The sequence below is a fragment of the Equus asinus genome, chromosome 26 (assembly GCF_041296235.1).
Source record: "Equus asinus isolate D_3611 breed Donkey chromosome 26, EquAss-T2T_v2, whole genome shotgun sequence".
Classification (NCBI taxonomy): Eukaryota; Metazoa; Chordata; class Mammalia; order Perissodactyla; family Equidae; genus Equus; species Equus asinus.
The window spans coordinates 33,208,307-33,227,526 of NC_091815.1; the positions used below are offsets into that span (position 1 = coordinate 33,208,307).

Here is a 19,220-nt window from a genome sequence, read left to right on the forward strand (position 1 = left end):
CCCCTAAAGCCCCAGTAGATAGTTGTATATAGTTGAAAGTTTTTCTGTGTGAGCCACCACCATAGCATGGCTACTGACAGACGAGTGGTGTGGTTCCACACTCAGGAACCGAACCCGGGCCACCAAAGCAGACTGCCCCGAACTTTAACCACGAGGCCATCAGGGCTGCCTCTGCAAACTTTTTAGGTAAGAAAGCCTCTTTTCCTTTAAAATTACATTTTTGCCTTGTAAAGCTGTTTATTTCACTTAAAATTTCTGGTGACCAGGATGGGATGTGAAGTGGCTGCCTGATCTCCTCCTGCGGGTCGACTGGATGCTGCATGAGGGCACAACCCAGAGCCACCTGACGGCTCCCCCACAACACCAATGGCCCCAGGAGGACGACCAATGGAAGGCCCTCTCCTGTCCTCGACCTCCCACGCTTTGGTAGAGGTCTAGAGGTTGTTCCAGGAGGGGAATCCTTCATATGGTTCAGCTGCAGCTGAATTACAGGGAGGTTCCGCCTTTGGGATGGGCACCTTTTCTTCTAAAGTTTGCTCTAGAGAAACAGCAGATGGCCAGCCACCTGCCACCCCTCCTGCCTCTTTTATGTACAAAAATTATGGGCCAAATACTTGCAAGTTTCCCTTCTTACCTGGGTCCAAACCACCAAAGATGATCTAAGATTACATTGGCCACAATGGGGCTCCTCTGACATTTCCCAATTGGTTTATTTGTGTGCTCAATTAGAAAAAAGGGGATGTCGCACCTCTCAGAAACAATGGGAAACCTGTTTTAATTGGTACCTGGAGGCTTCCAAAAGGGGAAATGAATCCGTCCTCGATTCTCTGAGAAAGAAGCACTCTAAAATAGAGGAAAGACTTAATCAATTAGGAGCGTCAAACTCCGGTGACGACTGGATGGAATAAAAAAAATCTGAAGATCTACTCGTTTCTCCTCCTTCCCCCACCTCTTCCCCTTCATCTACCACCACCTCCTCGTGCCCCCCACTCTACCCGGATCTGTCAGAACTCCCTACTTCAACTCCTCTGAAAGGCCTGACCTAAAATTAAGCAATAAGGGAGCAGGCTGCATGGCCTAGTGGTTAAGTTCAGCATCTTCCACTTAACAATCGGGGCTTAGCTCCCAGGCACGGAGCTGCATCACTTTTCAGCAGCCATGCTATGGCAGCGACCCACATACAAAATAGAAGAAGGTTGGCACAGATGTTAGCTCAGGGAGAATCTTCCTCAGCAAAAAAAAAAAAAAAGTAAAAATAAAATAAAATAAAGCATGTAAAGATGGGTAAGCTTTTGAGATAATTCAAGATCGTAATGGCCATTCTGCGGAATCTTTTCCGCATAAGTTTCCGATAAGTCCACCTTAGGGATTACCCTTAAAAGAGAAGGTTCAAAACCTCTCCTCATGGAATGCATTCTTTGATTAATATGCAGAAGCTTTGGAAAGACACAATGACTTCAAAAACAGCTCTAAAAAGAATCCTTCAGCAAAAAGAAAATAATCTTTAATAGAAATCTTTGGCCACCTGAACAAGTCCATCTGCCAGGGAGCAATTTGGATCCAATTATTCTTTTGAGTTTTATGCCTGAGACACGGCTGAAATTTTAAAGATCTCTGTTCGGGTCTGTCTGTGTATGTTTACGTATGTGAGCTTCTCTCTCTACGTATTTGTCTGTCTCCAGATGATATAATTTCTAAGAGTTCTGTTTAATTGGCTTGAAGTAAGCACTTAGAAAAATTAGTTCTAAATGTAATAGATACTAGCCCAGATGACCATAAAAGATAACTTACATTTGTTAGTTTAGGGGCTGGCCCAGTAGCATAGTGGTTAACTTTGAGCACCCTGCTTTGGCAGCCCAGTGTCCACCAGTTTGGATCCCAGGCACCAACCTACACAGCGCTCATTGAGCCATGCTGTGGCGGCGTCCCACAGAGAAGAACCAGAGGGACCTACAACCAGGATATACAACTACGTACTGGGGCTTTGGAGAGAAAAAACAAAAAGAGGAAGATTGGCAATAGATGTTAGTTCAGAGCCAATCTTCCTCACCAAAAAAATGCATACCTGAAAAAAAAAATTTGTTGGTTTAATAAAAGCAGGCATGTCTTCAGAGTTATCAATATTAAATATAATGCAAACACAACTTTTTCTGCCTGGGTTTACCAGTCGGATGTGTTCATGCTGTTTCTGCTGTGGAATTTGTCAGCAGGGGGAACGACTTGGGGTGATGGTTAACTATTTAATGTCTAGTTCAAACATAGCTGTTAAAATCAAATGTTCAAATAAATGTAAATAAAATAGAAGCTTATACTAAGTTAAACTAAATAATGGATATTTATAAAATATCTAAATCATTTCTGGATAGGCTGGTATACTGAGACATTGATTGCTAAACATAAGTGTGTCTAGTTTTGGCTTTCTTTTTTTTTTTTTTACAGAGATGATGTTTGAGTCTATCAAGAGATGTGTTTTGTGCCACATTGAAAAGTTTTCTGTAAGGAGAAATATGCTTCTAGAAATTATAAAATATGTTTATGGCCTTGCTAATCTACGACAGGATGGTAAGATATGATAGACAGTTCGTAATTGTCTTCTTCCTAGTTTTCACTGGAAAGCAAAGATTACAAACCGTTAAAAAAAAAAAAAGCTGGAAGAGGAGCTGAGAAAACAAAATGAAACAAAGAGAAAATGTCAGAAAACTTAGAATAATAAATGTAAATTAATTCTATGCAAACTAGGTGCATTGATGCTGACAGAATGCAGACAAAGCAGCAGGAGCTCCTTTGAAGATAAGAAGCTGGGCTGGCCCGGTGGCGCAGTGGTTAAGTGCACACGTTCCGCTTCAGCAGCCTGGGGTTCCCTGGTTCGGATCCTGGGTGCAGACATGGCACCGCTTGGCAAGCCATGCTGTGGCAGGCGTCCCACATATAAAGTAGAGGAAGATGGGCATGGATGTTAGCTCAGGGCCAGTCTTCCTCAGCAAAAAGAGGAGGATTGGCAGCAGATGTTACCTCAGGGCTAATCTTCCTCCAAAAAAAAAAAGAAGAAGATAGAAGCAATGGAACTCTCAAGAGAACTTTCTCCTACTGTGGAAGGATTTACTGTAACTTATTTTTCAAACCATGGTCATAGACCATTGGTAAATTATGAGAAACATTTATTTAAATAAAAAATGTATATGGTATCTACATTTATCAATATAGATAAATGAGTAATACATATATCTTCAATTTTATCTATAATACATAGGTAAATTTATTATTAAATTTTTATTTCAATTACTTATATGATTTTATATATATAGGTATATGCTGGACCATAATATACAGTATATTTCTTGCTATGAAATGATGCAATATGTTCAAAAGCCACTGATCTTTGGGGCTAGCCTGTGGTGCAGCGGTTAAGTTTGCATGCTCCACTTGAGTGGCCTGGGGTTCATAGATTCAGATCCCAGGAACTGACCTACGACCACTCATCAAGCCATGCTGTGGCAGCATCCCACATAAAACAGCAGAAGATTGGCACAGATGTGAGCTCAGTGACAATCTTCCTTAAGGAAAAAGAGGAAGATTGGCAGCAGATGTTAGCTCAGGGCAAAATCTTTATCACCAAAAAAAAAAAAGGAAGCTGGTACAAAATTAGAATTTTATTTTCTCTCTCGTAAAAGGAGCATTTTCCTGAACTTCTAGTCTGCTCTCGATAAAGAGATTACAAAAAGTTTTTCCTTATTTTTGAGTAAGTCTAATCAAAAGACAGGAAAATCTAGATTTTATTAAAATAATTTCCTATATTCAGAAAGCCTGAGGTCTCTCTATTAGGGTTTATTTATTTATTTATTTTTAAAGATTTTATTTTTCCTTTTTCTCCCCAATGCCCCCCGGTACATAGTTGTATATTTTTAGTTGTGGGTCCTTCTAGTTGTGGCATGTGGGATGCTGCCTCAGCGTGGCCTGATGAGCAGTGTCATGTCCACGCCCAGGATCTGAACCGGTGAAACCCTGGGCTGCCGAAGCAGAGCGTGCGAACTTAACCACTCGGCCACGGGGCCGGCCCCTTGATATACTTTTTTTTAGTTCATAATAGTTTACATCAGTTGTACGTTATTTCTTGTCTGTCACCACATAAGTGCTCCCCTTCACCCCCTGTGACCCCCATTCCCCATCCCCTGGTAACCAATGAACTGTTTTCTTTGTCCCAGTACTTGTTTATATTCCACATATGAGTGGAATCATCTGGTGTTTGTCTTTCTCAGACTGGCTTATTTCGCTTAGCATAATTCCCTCTAGGTCCTTCCATGTTACTGCAAATGGGATGAATTTGTCTTTTCTTCTGGCTGAATAGTATTCCATTGTATATATATATATCACATCTTCTTTATCCAATCATCAGTCAGTGGGCACTTGGATTGTTTCCATGTCTGGGCTATTGTGGATAGTGCTGCAATGAACATGTGGAAGCATCTGTTACTTTGGATTGTTGATTTCAAGTTGTTTGGGTAGATAACCAGTGGTGGGATAGCTGGGTCATATGTCATTCTGTTTTTAGTTTTTTGAGAAATCTCCATGCTGTTTTCCACAGTGGCTGCCCCAGTTTGCCCTCCCACCAGCAGTGTGTGAGGGTTCCTTCTCTCCACACCCTCTCCAACATTTGTTATTTTTAGTCAGTGATTATAGCCATTCTAACGGGCATAAGATGGTATCTGAGTGTAGTTTTGACTTGCATTTCCCTGACAATTAGTGATGTTGAACATCTTTTCATGTGTTTATTGGCCATCTGTATATCTTCTTTGGAAAAATGTCTATTCATCTCCTCTGCCCACTTTTCGATCAGGTTGTTTGCTTTCTTATTGTTCAGTTGTGTGAGTTCCTTATATATTATGGAGATTCACCCCTTATCAGATATATGATTTGCAAATATTTTCTCCCAGTTGGTAGGTTGTCTCTTTGTTTCGATCCTAGTTTCTTTTGCGTTGCAGAAGCTCTTTAGTCTGATGAATTCTCACTTGTTTATTTTTTCTTTTGTTTTCCTTGTCTGAGAGGACACGGTATTTGAAAAGATCCTTTTTAGTTAGATGTCAAAGAGTGTACTACCAATATTATCTTCCAGGAGTTTTATAGTTTCAGGATGTATCTTCAAGTCTTTGATCCATTTTGAGTTAATTTTTGTGTATGGTGTGAAATAGCGGTCTACCTTCATTCTTTTTTTTTTCTTTTCTTTTCTTTTTTTTTTGGTGGGGGGGGGGAAGATTAGCCCTGAGCTAACTGCTGCCAATCCTCCTCTTTTTGCTGAGGAAGACTAGCCCTGAGCTAACATCTGTGCCCATCTTCTCCTACTTTATATGTGAGATGCCTACCACAGCATGGCTTGCCAAGTGGTGCCATGTCCACACCTGGGATCTGAACCAGCCAACTCCAGGCCCCCAAAGCGGAATGTGCAAACTTAACTGCTGCACCACCAGGCTGGCCTCCACCTTCATTCTTTTGCATGTGGCTGTCCAGTTTTTCCAACACCATTTATGGAAGAGACTATCCCTTCTCCATTGTATGTTCTTGGCAGCTTTGTTGAAGATTAACTGTCCATAGATGTGTGGTTTTATTTCTGGGCTTTCAGTTCTGTTCCATTGATCTGTGTGCCCGTTTTTGTACCAGTACCATGCTGTTTTGATCACTATGGCTTTGTAGTACATTTTGAAGTCAGGGATTGTGATGCCTCCAGCTTTGTTCTTTTTTCTCAGGATTGCCTTAGCAGTTCGGGGTCTTTGATTGTCCCATATGAATTTTAGGATTCTTTGTTCTATTTCTGTGAAGAATGTCATTGGGATTCTGATAGGGATTGCATTGAATCTGTAGATTGCTTTGGGCAGCATGGACATTTTAACTATGTTTATTCTTCCAATCCATGAGCAAGGAATCTCTTTAAGTCATTATCAATTTCTCTCAGTACTGTCTTATAGTTTTCAATACATAAGTCCTTCACCTCCTTGGTTAAATTGGTTCCTAGGTACTTTATGTTTTTAGCTGCGATTGCAAATGGAATTATGTTCCTGAGTTCTCTTTCTGTAAGTTCGTTATTGGAGTATAGAAAAGCAACTGATTCTTGTAAGTTGACTCTGTACCCTGCAACTTTACTGTAGTTGTTAATTATTTCTATCAGTTTTCCAATGGATTTTGGGGGATAAAACCTTTTGATATTTTTAACAAAATTCCCCCAGGCTTCAAATCCTGGGTAAAATCTTTCTTTTGACTTAGAAAGGAACTTTGGGAGTTTTCAATGAGCTCTGAGACTTCTCAAGGAATTTATTCTCTCTACAAAGAGGGAGATATTAAATGAATTAGATGCTTGATATATTACATTACATTATGTTATGTCTTTATAAATATATGTTGTGATTTCCAGAAATTATGTGAAATTCCTGGAAATCTAATATGTCCTTGTATACAATGTTGCCTGCACCAAAATTGAGGCTCACACTGAAGATCAGGAAAGCTCCTTGGCTGACTTTCACACAAAGGCAGAGACAACAAAATGTACAAAGTTTATGACACATGTGGATGAAAACCATTCTGCTTCTCTTGCAAAAAAAAAAAAAAAATGACCCCTCATTGCCAGACTTTTGCCATCCTGATGTCCTTGTAACACAGCAACAGTCTGCTCCTGGATAAGAGAAATTAAGATGAATGAACAATGGGTATAAATTAAACAGTCAGTGCTATGGGAAACCCAAGACAGCCACTTGATTCTTCCCAGCTCCCTTGCAAACCTCGTTTTTTCATTTTTACATTCCTTCACCCACTATAGTGTGCTAAGAAAAACTATTTCTGTCCCCAGAGGCCTCAGAACTCCTCCCTCTGTGTGCTTTGAACACCTGCAGCTGGATTTCATTCAAATGCTACTTAATATGCATTATCATAATTATCATTATGTTCCAGTTATTGTATGTGTGTCTTCTTGATAGGGTAAAGCCCTCCTTTGCCATAAAGCTGACAATCTCACAATGGCAAAGAAGTTATTAGAAAAATGTATTTCCCACTTTGGGTTTGCCTTCCACAGTCTCCAGTGATCAAGGTATCCACTTCACTGGGCAAATCACACAAACCTTAATGAAAACCTTTTCTTTTTTTAAAAGATTTTATTTTTCCTTTTTCTCCCCAAAGCCCCTCAGTACATCACTGTGTATTTTTAGTTGTAGGTCCTTCTAGTTGTGGCATGTGGGACACCGCCTCATCACAGCTTGATGAGTGGTGCCATGTCCACACCCATGATCCGAACCAGTGAAACCCTGGGCTGCCGAAGTAGAGCACGTGAACTTAACCACTCTGCCATGTGGCCAGCCCTGAAAATCTTTTAAATTTCTTGGACTTGTAAACTTTTTGGTTCCTATCATTCTCGATCATCAGGCAAAGTTAAGACAACTAATGGAAAAACTGGATTCAAGTAGAAAACAAATTAAATTAATTTTTAATTATGTAATCATGAGATTACATGAACTCAGGAAGATGCTCTAATGTTTTGTTTTTCCAGATTTAAAGAAATGTTTTCTCTTAAGCTAACTAGGACTTATAGCAAGTTATAAGCAGAATTGAAGCATTTATCTTTTTCTCCCTACCTGACCCCTCAAGAATTTGCAAACTTTTGATAAGTGAGTATGCTTATTTTCATGGCAATATGGCTGTTTGCATAAGTTCAATAAGAATCTGTTCTTCTTATAGCAGGACACATTTGGAAACTCTGGTTATATTTCCAAGGCTTTGAATGGAATGTCATATTTGAGAAAAACATGCATAAACTTGGATATGACCAAATAGCTTTGCAGAACAAGGACTGACTTTATAAAACAAATAAAGCCACTTGGAAATGTTGGCCTGGTACCTTGCTTACAGGGTTCCCATCAAACTTAGCAGGTGAGTAAAGAAAGACACTGCCCTGGCAGGTGCGAGAACCTCAGGATATTTTGGGGACCTTGAAAAGAAAATAATTCACCCAAATCTGTAGGTGTTGCAGGTGGATTCTAATGACAAGTCCTTGGCTTGTCTTTCTTGGCCTGGAGAGTTCTTTAAAATTCAATCTGAGATTCTTTTTTTTTCTTCTCCCCAAAGTCCCCCATTATGTAGTTGTATATTCTAGTTGTAGGTCCTTCTAGTTGTGTTATGTGGGACACCACCTCAGCATGGCTTGATGAGTAGTGCTAGGTCCACTCCCAGGATCCAAATCAGTGAAACACTGGGCCACAAAAGCAGAGCTCATGAACTCAACCACTCAGCTGTGGGGCCGGCCCTGAGATTCTTTATAAAGTTCCAGCAAAGTCAATTTAAAAGAGCCCATATGATCGATCATATTCTTGCTGTACTTATGTAAATAATTGGGCCAAGTTTATTAAAACTAGACTTATTTTGCAAGCCAATGAGTCTTAATTTGGCTATCTTTGGTAAAAATGAGGGTGATTACAGAGAGAAAAATTATGTTTCAGTAAAAACTATAATACACATTGGTGAATAATGTATTCTAATTCTGCTAATTATCTTTGAGGTTTGTATTTTTTATCTGTGAACTGGACTGGATCTTGAATTCCTCTAGTTTCTTCAAATATCCGGTACAGATCTACAAACTAACATTTTCAATTTTTTCCATCCTTTTCATTTAAAATCACTGAGAACTGAAACCACCCTTTTGTCCTGAGGCTCTGCAAACCGAAACTGGACAGCTTGGTATAAACTTAAGAGAGAGCACCACAATTGCCCATGTTTAGACAATCTTCATGCTGTTGCTGTATAAGCCACTCAAAAGGTTTACCTGAACATCTCATGACATCATGAGAGACATTTAAAACTGCCAGAGATGCTTTGACCCTGACATCTAGAAATCTTGACTAGCCATTGCCTGGATTCTGGAATTAATTTATAATTTTCTCCAGCCATTAACCTTGTTTTTCTTTCTGTTTCATCAGTTTTCACTTGAGTTTCCAGGCCCTAACCTTGATTGGTTTACAAGCCTCTTCTGGATTCCCCAAGGATTGGGGTCCGTTATAGAGAGGATACCAAAAATTTGGGCTATTTTGTTAATAAATGTGGTCATCTATTTAATTATCAAATGTGGTCTTAGGTGTTGTTCCAAAGCCATTGATAAGAATCATGCAACTAAAATATTAGTCATGCAAAGCATTCCTCGCACCTCCCACCTGGTACCCAGAAATATTTTAAAATACAGATACAACAGTTTCATTTTTCTGACCCTGATCTTTGCCCTTTCCCAGCAGGAAGCAGCTTTCCCAGCAGGAAGAGGTCTTTGCCCCCATTTCCCAAGATTGAGGAATGATCATAATACAGTGAGGATTAAAATCGAGAATGAAGGAGTTAAAATTTCCCTGGATTAGGGTGAAAGTGTGCCTCATACCCACAAGGTTGACGTGGGAAACAAAGTAACCAAAATTTCTGAGCTTGTTTTGCAGAACAACAAGAGGACCACCGATAAGAGAGCAGCTTGCTGGCAGCTGCCCCCTCACCTGAATAAACACTGCACAGTGGTGTCTGGACACCACCCCCCCACCGGCAACCCACATGATGCTGGTTCCAGCCACAACCTACCTTCAGCCCATGCCACCCTCTGATGCCTCCTACGTGGGACTGGATGGGCCCCAAACAGCGTAGGGAGCACTTGGGCATCAAGCAAACTGCATACGCCTCAAATTGATCCAAGGAGTCACCCTGGTGAACCTATGAGCAACAGGGGAAAACAATAAAGAAAGAGAGAAGAATGAGGCCACAGTCAACGTGATGCTTATCATGATCACTTCAAGGCTGAGCTATGAGCAGAAATTTAAAATTACATTTTAACCTTGACTGTTGCCAGGTGGCCAGAGAACAATGTGGTAGCTCTTCCCCGGTTAGGACATTTAGAAAGCCCGGGCACAAGATACATTGTAGCTGGAAAGGAAGACCAAGCAGAACTGGGCTCAGCCTTAATCTTGCACACTTTGTCCTTTTTAGATTTTAAACCCAGCCACCCCAAGGCCGAGGGGGGGGGTCACCTATCAACTTGCGGGTTGAGGTGTACTTCCCTGGTTTGCAAACCTTTATTTATTTTTTTAATTAATGTTATGATAGATTACAACCTTGTGAGATTTCAGTTGTACATTATTGTTAGTCATGTTGTGGGTACACCACTTCCCCCTTTGTGCCCTTCCCCCACCCCCCCCTTTTCCCTGGTAACCACCGATCAGATCTCCTTGTCAATATGTTAACTTCCACCTATGAGTGGAGTCATATAGAGTTCATCTTTCTCTGACTGGCTTATTTCGCTTAACACAATACCCTCGAGGTCCATCCACGTTGCTGCGAATGGGCCAATTTTGTCTTTTTTTATGGCTGAGTAGTATTCCATTGTGTATATATACCATATCTTCTTTATCCAATCATCAGTTTCTGGGCATATAGGTTGGTTCCACGTCTTGGCTATTGTAAATAATGCTGCGATGAACACAGGGGTGCAAGGGACTCTTGGGATTTCTGATTTCAGGTTCTTAGGATAGATACCCAGTAATGGGATGGCTGGGTCATAGGGTATTTCTATTTTTAACTTTTTGAGAAATCTCCATACTGTTTTCCATAGTGGCTGTACCAGTTTGCGTTCCCACCAACAGTGTATGAGGGTTCCTTTTTCTCCACAACCTCTCCAACATTTGTCGCTCTTGGTTTTGGATGTTTTTGCCAATCTAACGGGTGTAAGGTGATATCTTAGTGTAGTTTTGATTTGCATTTCCCTGATGATTAGCGATGATGAACATCTTTTCATGTGTCTATTGGCCATATTTATATCTTCTTTTGAGAAATGTCTGTTCATGTCCTCTGCCCATTTTTTGATCGGGTTGTTTGTTTTTTTGTTGTTAAGCCGTGTGAGTTCTTTGTATATTATGGAGATTAACCCTTTGTCAGATAAGTGGCTTGTAAATATTTTTTCCCAATTAGTGAGCTGTTTTTTTGTTTCAATCCTGTTTTCCCTTGCCTTGAAGAAGCTCTTTAGTCTGATGAAGTCCCATTTGTTTATTCTTTCTATTGTTTCCCTCAACTGAGGAGTTACAGTGTCCAAAAAGATTCTTTTGAAACTGATGTCAAAGAGTGTACTGCCTATATTCTCTTCTAGAAGACTTATTGTTTCAGGCCTAATCTTTAGGTCTTTGATCCATTTTGAGTTTATTTTGGTGTGTGGTGAAAAAGAATGGTCAATTTTCAATCTTTTGCATGTGGCTGTCCAGTTTTCCCAGCACCATTTGTTGAAGAGACTTTCTTTTCTCCATTGTAGGCCCTCTGCTCCTTTGTCGAAGATTAGCTGTCCATAGATGTGTGGTTTTATCTCTGGGCTTTTAATTTTGTTCCATTGATCTGTGGACCTGTTTTTGTACCAGTACCATGCTGTTTTGATCACTGTAGCTTTGTAGTATGTTTTGAAATCGGGGATTGTGATTCTGCCGGCTTTGTTTTTCTTGCTCAGGATTGCTTTAGCAATTCGCGGTCTTTTGTTGCCCCATATGAATTTTAGGATTCTTTGTTCAATTTCTATGAAGAATGTTCTTGGGATTCTGATTGGGATAGCATTGAATCTGTAGATTGCTTCAGGTAATATGGACATTTTAACTATGTTTATTCTTCCAATCCATGTGCATGGAATTTCTTTCCATCTCTTTATGTCGTCGTCAATTTCTTTCAAGAAAGTCTTGCAGTTTTCATTGTATAGATCGTTCAGTTCCTCAGTTAAGTTTATCCCAAGGTATTTTATTCTTTTCGTTGCGATTGTGAATGGGATTGAGTTCTTGAGTTCTTTTTCTGTTAGTTCATTGTTAGTGTATAGATATGCTACTGATTTATGTATGCTGATTTTATACCCTGCTACTTTGCTGTAGTTGTTATTTCTAATAGTTTTTCTATGGATTCTTTGGGGTTTTCTATATATAAGATCATGTCATCTGCAAACAGCGAGAGTTTTACTTCTTCATTACCTATTTGGATTCCTTTTATTTCTTTTTCCTGCCGAATTGCTCTGGCCAACACCTCCAGTACTATGTTGAATAGGAGTGGTGAAAGTGGGCACCCTTGTCTTGTTCCTGTCCTCAGAGGGATGGCTTTCAGTTTTTGTCCATTGAGTATGATGTTGGCTGTGGGTTTGTCATATATGGCCTTTATTATGTTGAGGTACTTTCCTTCTATACCCATTTTATTGAGGGTTTTTATCATAAATGGGTGTTGGATTTTGTCGAATGCTTTCTCTGCATCTATTGAGATGATCATGTGGTTTTTGTTTTTCATTTTGTCGATGTAGTGTATCATGTTTATTGACTTGCAGATGGCAAACCTTTATTTTAATAAAGCTCCTTTTTTCTTTAAAATTTCATTTTGGCATTGTAAAGCTGTTCATTTCGGCTAACACTTCATTGTTGGGAGATCTAAACTGAAAAGCATGAGGGACGGACGATGTCTGAAAGGGACTCTAATCTGGTTCAGCCACTACGAAAATATTAGAAGCAAATGTGACAAAATGTGACAAGATGGCAAATAGCTGAACACCAGTCGTTGGTATAAGGTCTGAACTGTCCTTTTCTTTCTTCATTTCTGTACATTTGACATTTTTCATACAAAAAAGTTTTCTCAATGCCACCTAAGTGAGGCTTTTCCTGACTGCAATATTTAAAAGTGTACTCCCTTCCAACACCCCCTTGTCCTTCCCTGGCTGTTTTTTTCTGTAGCACTTGTCTCTATTTAACATATACACAGGGGCTGGCCCAGTGGCGTAGTGGTTCAGTTCTCATGCTCCGCTTCAGTGGCCAAGTGTTTGCAGGTTCTGATCCCTAGTATGGACCTACACACCACTCATCAAGCCATGCTGTGGCGGTGACCCACATACAAAATAGAGGCAGATTGGCACAGATGTTAGCTCAGGGCCAGTCTTCCTCATCAAAACAAAAAAACATATATACATACTTTATAACAAATAAATATATAAATTCAAATGTATAAACATATACTTGATGATATATACACTTCATAATACATAACACCTAAACATACTATATTTAATAGTACATAAGTACATAAACATGCTTACTAATATATAATATATACTTTATAATATACAAATGTATACTTTACAAGAAATATAGGGGCTGGCCCCATGACCGAGTGGTTAAGTGCACACGCCCCGCTTTGGCGGCCCAGGGTTTCACCAGTTTGAATCCTAGGCGTGGACATGGCATCGCTCATCGAGTCATGCTGAGGCAGCATCCCACATGCCACAACTAGAAGAACCCACAACTAAAAGACACAACTATGTACCCCGGGGGCTTTGGGGAGAAAAAGGAAAAAATAAAAAAACGTTTTTTAAAAAAAGTGTTAAAAAAAAGAAATATAAAAATATAATGTAAAAATATATAAATATATTTATGTAAATATATTATACAATAGAAAGTATATAATTTGTAATATTGATTTTACCAGTGTGTCCTATTTACTCTGTCCCCCCTACTCCACTCCATTGGAACGTGAGCCCCAGGAGGGCAGAGGCGTCCTCTTGACTTGTTTCCTGTTGGATCTCCATTCCCAGCCCAGGGACTGGCACACAGCAGGAGCTTAAGCATTGTTCATGGCATGAATTAATTCCCTTTGAAAGCCCCTCCCCTCGGGGCGGGTATTCGCTTCGCTCCAGAAGTGAGAGGTTCCCAGGGGCGGGGCCGGGTTTCTCCTGCTCAGCGCATCTCGCTAGGCCCCGCCCACTTTCAGTGCCGGGAGTTGCGCTCCCGCTGATGCTCCAGAGCCTCCCAGGCTCCGCCCGGTCCAGGTCAGTGTACCAGGCACAGCTGTTCTCTTTAATCCTCCCAACAAGCCTATGAGTGAGTTGCTATTATGACCCCCATTTTATAGATGGGGAAACTGAGGCTCAGGGAGGGAGTCACTTTACCCATAATCCATACAGCCAGAAAACAGAGGAGCTAGGATTTTAACCCACACAGTCTAGCCTCACAGTCCGCGTTCTTAACTAGGAACCTTACTGCCTGCGGAAGGCCCAGGGAGGCATATGGATTAAGTCTAAAACGGTATGCACGCTCTTACCGATACCAAATTTAGTTTCTTGGAAGAAATACTTCCTGGCCACTAGGATTTGGGTGTGTGTGGGAGGAGGGATCCCATTAGCCTTCCCTGTCCGATCGGACTGTCCACCGCCCCTTATATAACGAAGGCCCAGGGCATGGGGCGTCCGCCTGGGTCACTGCCAGTCCCGCAGCCCCTGAGACCCCGGCCACTTGCACCTGCAGATCCTCATCGACCCAGAGGGGCAACCATCAGTTCACCAAGCACTCTCGCCGCCTCGGTGTCCGCGCCTCTGCTCAGCGCCTCCTGCAAGCTCGCTGGGGGCGGGTGGTGGGAGCCAGCGGACGCCTCCAGGAGCGGAAGGTCAGCGCCGGGGAGACTTTGGACCCTAGCGTGGCAACCAGTGACGTCATGAGATTTCAGCCATCCGATTGGCTACGGTCTCCAAGTTTCCGCTTCTCGGTCTGAGGAAGGAGCAGAGAGCGCTGGAATAGGGATTCTTAACGAGGGGTTAATGAATCAGGACTATGCATCTTCTTTGGAGAAATAGCTATTCAAGGTCATTGCCCATCTTTAAACTGAGTTGTCCTTCTGTTATCAAGTTGTCGGAGTCTTTATGTCTTCTGGGTACGAGACCCTCATCAGATAGATGATTTGCAAATATTTTCCCCATTTCATGGGTTGTCTTTTCAGTCTCTCGATAGTGTCTTTTGATGCACAAAATTTTTAATTTTGATGAAGCCCAGTTTACCTATTTTTTCTTCCATTGCCTGTGATTTTGCTGTCCTTTCTAAGAAACCACCACCAAATCGAAGGTCACGACAACTTATCCCCATATTTTCTTCTAAGAGTTTTATAGTTTTAGCTCTTACATTTAGGTCTTTGAGTTAATTTTTGTCTATGGTATGATGTAGGGGTGCAACTTTATTCTTTTGCATGTGGGTATCCAGTTGTCCCAGCATTGCTTGTTGAAGAAACTCTTCTTTCTCCATTGAATGGGGTCGGATTCCTTATCAAAAATCAATCGGCCATAGGGGCTGGCCCCATGGCCCAGCGGTTAAGTCTGTGCGTTCTGCTGCAGGCGGCCCAGTGTTTCGCTGGTTCGAATCCTGGGCACGGATATGGCACTGCTCATCAAACCACGCTGAGGCAGCGTCCCACATGCTACAACTAGAAGGACCCACAACGAAGAATATACAACTATGTACTGGGGGGCTTTGGGGAGAAAAAGGAAAAAATAAAATCTTTAAAAAAAAAATCAATTGGCCATAGATGTCTGGGCTTGTTTCTGCATTCCCAATCTATTCCATTGGTTTATAGCTCTGTCTTTATGCCAGTACCACATTGTCTTGATTCCTGTAGCTGTGTAGCAAGGTTTGAAATCGGGAAATGTGAGTCTTCCAGCTTTGTTCTTTTCCAAGATTGTTTTAGTATTTGGGGCCCCTTGAAATTCCATATGAATGTTAGGATCATCTCTTCCATTTCTGCAAAAATAGAAAAATAAAAAGGGGAGTTTTTTGTTAATTTGTTTTGTATTTTGATACATATTACATTGAATCTCTAGCTTGCTTTGGGGAGCATTGCCATCTTAATAATATTCAAGTCTTCCAATCCATGAATACAGGCTATCTTCCCATTTATTTATATTGTCTTGAACTTCTTTCAGCCATGTTTGGGAGGTTTCAGTGTACAAGTCTTTCCTCTCTTCGGTCGAGTTTTTTGTTTTTGCTTTTCTTTTGGTGAGGAAGATCGGCCCTAAGCTAACATCTGTTGCCAATCTTCCACTTTTTGCTTGAGGAAGATTGTTCCTGAGCTAACATCTATGCAATCTTCCTCTGTTTTGTACGTGGGACACTGCTACAGCATGGCTTCATGAGCTGTGTGCAGGTCCAAGCCCACGATCTGAATCCATGAACCCCGGGTCTCCGAGGCAGAGTGCACAAACTTAACCGCTACACCGCCGGGCTGGCCCCACATTTTTAAGTATTTTATTCTTTTTGATGCTCTTGTGAAAGGAATTGTTTTCTTAATTTCCTTTTTAGATGTTCATTGCTGGCGTAAAGAAATACAACTGGTTTTTACATGTCGATCTCATATCCTCCAACATTGCCGAATTTATTTATTAGCTCTGATAGCTTTTTGTGTGGACTCTCTAGCATTTTCTCTATAAGGATCATGCTACCTGCAAATAAATATAGTTTTACTTCTGCCTTTACAACTTGGATATCTTTTTATTTATTTTTCTAGCTTAATTGCTCTGGATAGCACTCCCAGTACAGTATTAAACAGAAGAGGCGAAGGCAGGCATCCCTTTCCTGCTCCTGATCTTAGGAGGAAAGCTTCCAGTCTTTGACCATTGAGTATGATGCTGGCTGAGGGTTTTTCATAAATGCCCAAGCCAGTGTTTCTTAAACATCTCTTAAAAGGAATCTTCCCAATCAGGTGTCCCTCGAGATGTTTGTAAGTTTTTTAGTGCCGTAAAACTGTTTTTAGCCAATCACACTTTGAAAACTGCTGAAACTGTGCTTGGATGCTGGAGCTGGAAATCGCCTCTTTCCTTTCTCTTCCCGCCTTTGATACTTTATTCCAACACTGGCCGCTAGATGACGCCATAAGCACCTCTCAGCAGCGCCTGAGACCAGAGCTCGCCGTGGCTGGGTTATGACTGTAGGTGAGATTTACTTACCATCTCGTATATATTTTTCTAATTTTATTATTTTATTTTTTTGAGGAAGATTAGCCCTGAGCTAACATCTGCTGCCAATCCTCCTCTTTTTGCTGAGGAAGACTGGCCCTGAGCTAACATCCGTGCCCACCTTCCTCTACTTTGTATGTGGGACGCCCACCACAGCATGGCTTGCCAAGCGGTGCCATGTCCACACCCGGGATCCCAACCGGAGAACCCCAGGCCACCGAAGCAGAACATGCGCACTTAACCGCTGCGCCACCGGGCCGGCCCCTGAATTGTTGTTTTTTTAGAAACCAGTAAAATTGATCATACTCAAAAGCATGACTGTGGAACATGAGTAGTGAAAATGAGGCGTTTACAGCTTTAGAAAATCAAATTTGCCATGTGGATTTATTATATATGAATCTCAGGATATTTTTTGGTTTTTTCAGAATTTTGATCACTAAATGAAAATTTACATTTTGGTTCTTTCCACTTAGTGTGTATTTATTATTTTCGAATGAAGAACATCCTTAAGCATGAAGATGACAAAATATTTTTGAAAAAAAGCTATTTTCCGAAGCCATTTAAGCCTACCATCCCTTAAGTATTGTATAATTAAACACATTTAATCTTTACAGATATTCATTTTCCCACAGAATTGGACAGCTTTTTGAATAAAGCTGGAGAATCAGAATCACAAGGCAAATTCAGTTATCAAAAGTAGTAAGAGCAATTTTCTAGTGCTTTCCATATACCAGGCCCTGTTCTAAGCGCTTTACATATGACAACTCATTTAATCCCTGAGTGGGTACTATTATCTTCATTTTAAAAATGAGAAAACTGAGGCCCAGAGAGGTGAGCTCACTTCCTCAACCTCACACAGCTATTAGGTAATAATTTTAAAAAAAGAGTTGATCTCTATTTAGGCAATGTAAGAGTGTTATCTGAAATGTGAATGTGTATATGCCTATAATTCTCTTCTTCATCCTATATTTGCCTTGAAAAATAATCAAATAAAGCAATAATGCCAAGCAAACCTGCTGGCATCTTCCCACAGAATGTCTGTCTCACCCAGAAAAAGCTTGAACCCTTTCTTTTCCTAAAGATTTTATTTTTCCTTTTTCTTTCCAAAGCCCCCCAGTACATAATTGTATATTGTTTTTAGTTGTGGGTCCTTCTAGTTGTGGCATGTGGGATGCTACCTCAGTGTGGCCTGATGAGCGGTGCCATGTCCACACCCAGGATCTGAACCAGCGAAATCCTAGGCCACAGAAGCGGAGCACATGAACTTAACCACTTGGCCGTGGGGCGGGCCCATCTTGAACCCTTTTGAAATGGGAAGAAAAGAAGACATACCTCTCCTGGATTCTTTCATCACATGAAGAGGTTTCCCAGAGGGCTCCAGGCAAATTTCTCTTTGTGTCCCCTTGGCCCATGACCATCCCTTGAGCAATTCTTGATTAAAAGGAATGAGGTGTGACAATGGTTTGCTGCTGCCGCAACAAATCAGAATTCTAGTCCTAAAGCCAATGGCTGCTGGATGGGCCACAGACGGAGTCTGCCCAGTAGTCCCACATTCTCCCTCCAACTGGATCAGAGGTAACGTGACAGGTTAAGCTGATAACAGAGACAAATTTGACTCCAGCTCTACAACTGGATATGCCTGGTCCTCATGTCCTGGTCCTAGTGCCCGGCTCTTTCTACACCTCCACGTACCATTATTCAAGTGTGTGTGAAAGGGCCAAAAATAGGATACAAAGAATCACAAAGGTAACAGGGACTACGTTTTACAGACTTCTTGATGTTCACCCCCTCCATCAAGGGTCCAGCCTCACTCCACACCCACCAGGGCCCACGATCAGCAGCATTGTCTGGGGGGCTGGGAAGCCCCGGAAGAATGAGCAGGGGTAGCTCTGGGTGTAGAAAGACCCCTTTTGTTACTGAACCCCATTCGTTTTTGCCCATCGCCCAGAAAGCAAATTGCCGAAACAAGATTACAGCAGACAGAGAATTTATTCACAAGGCAGCCAAGTGAAGAGGTGAGAGAATAAGTCTCAAATCCGCCTTCCCAAAAATGGGGACTCAGGGATATTTATGGGGTAGGAGGGCAAGGCGGTCTGAAGTGTGGGGATAGATAATTGGAGGTGAGAAGAGGTGAGATAATTGATCTGCACAAGCGTAGTCAAGGTTCATGGCTCTTCAGAGGATGAATGTTCTCAAAATAGTGGTCTTAGCATGATCGGAGGGTGGAGTTTTCAGCCTCGTGACGTCAAAAAAGGTCACTTATCAGGCATCTGCGTGGGCCCAGTTGATGGGTTGGTGCACTCAACCTGTGTGAACTGGACAAGGGGTCCTAATTCCTGGAAAACAGCTCAAACGTCCATTACCACGGTGCCCCAGGCACCAGGGAGCTGTTATCTATAGGAACCTAGTGGGAGATGGATAATATATTGCCTAAGCAGCACAGCTAACG

The 19,220-nt window shown here is 41.4% G+C and overlaps 1 long non-coding RNA gene across 1 annotated transcript; it reads right to left on the bottom strand.

The window, feature by feature from the left end:
* Window positions 1–5,232: 5,232 nt before the first annotated feature.
* On the bottom strand, window positions 5,233–14,437 carry LOC106838319 (uncharacterized). Its single transcript, XR_001399834.3, has 3 exons — window positions 14,295–14,437; window positions 9,586–9,714; window positions 5,233–6,658 (listed from the first exon to the last, which is right to left on the bottom strand). It is a non-coding gene; the product is annotated as an uncharacterized lncRNA (long non-coding RNA).
* Window positions 14,438–19,220: the final 4,783 nt, after the last annotated feature.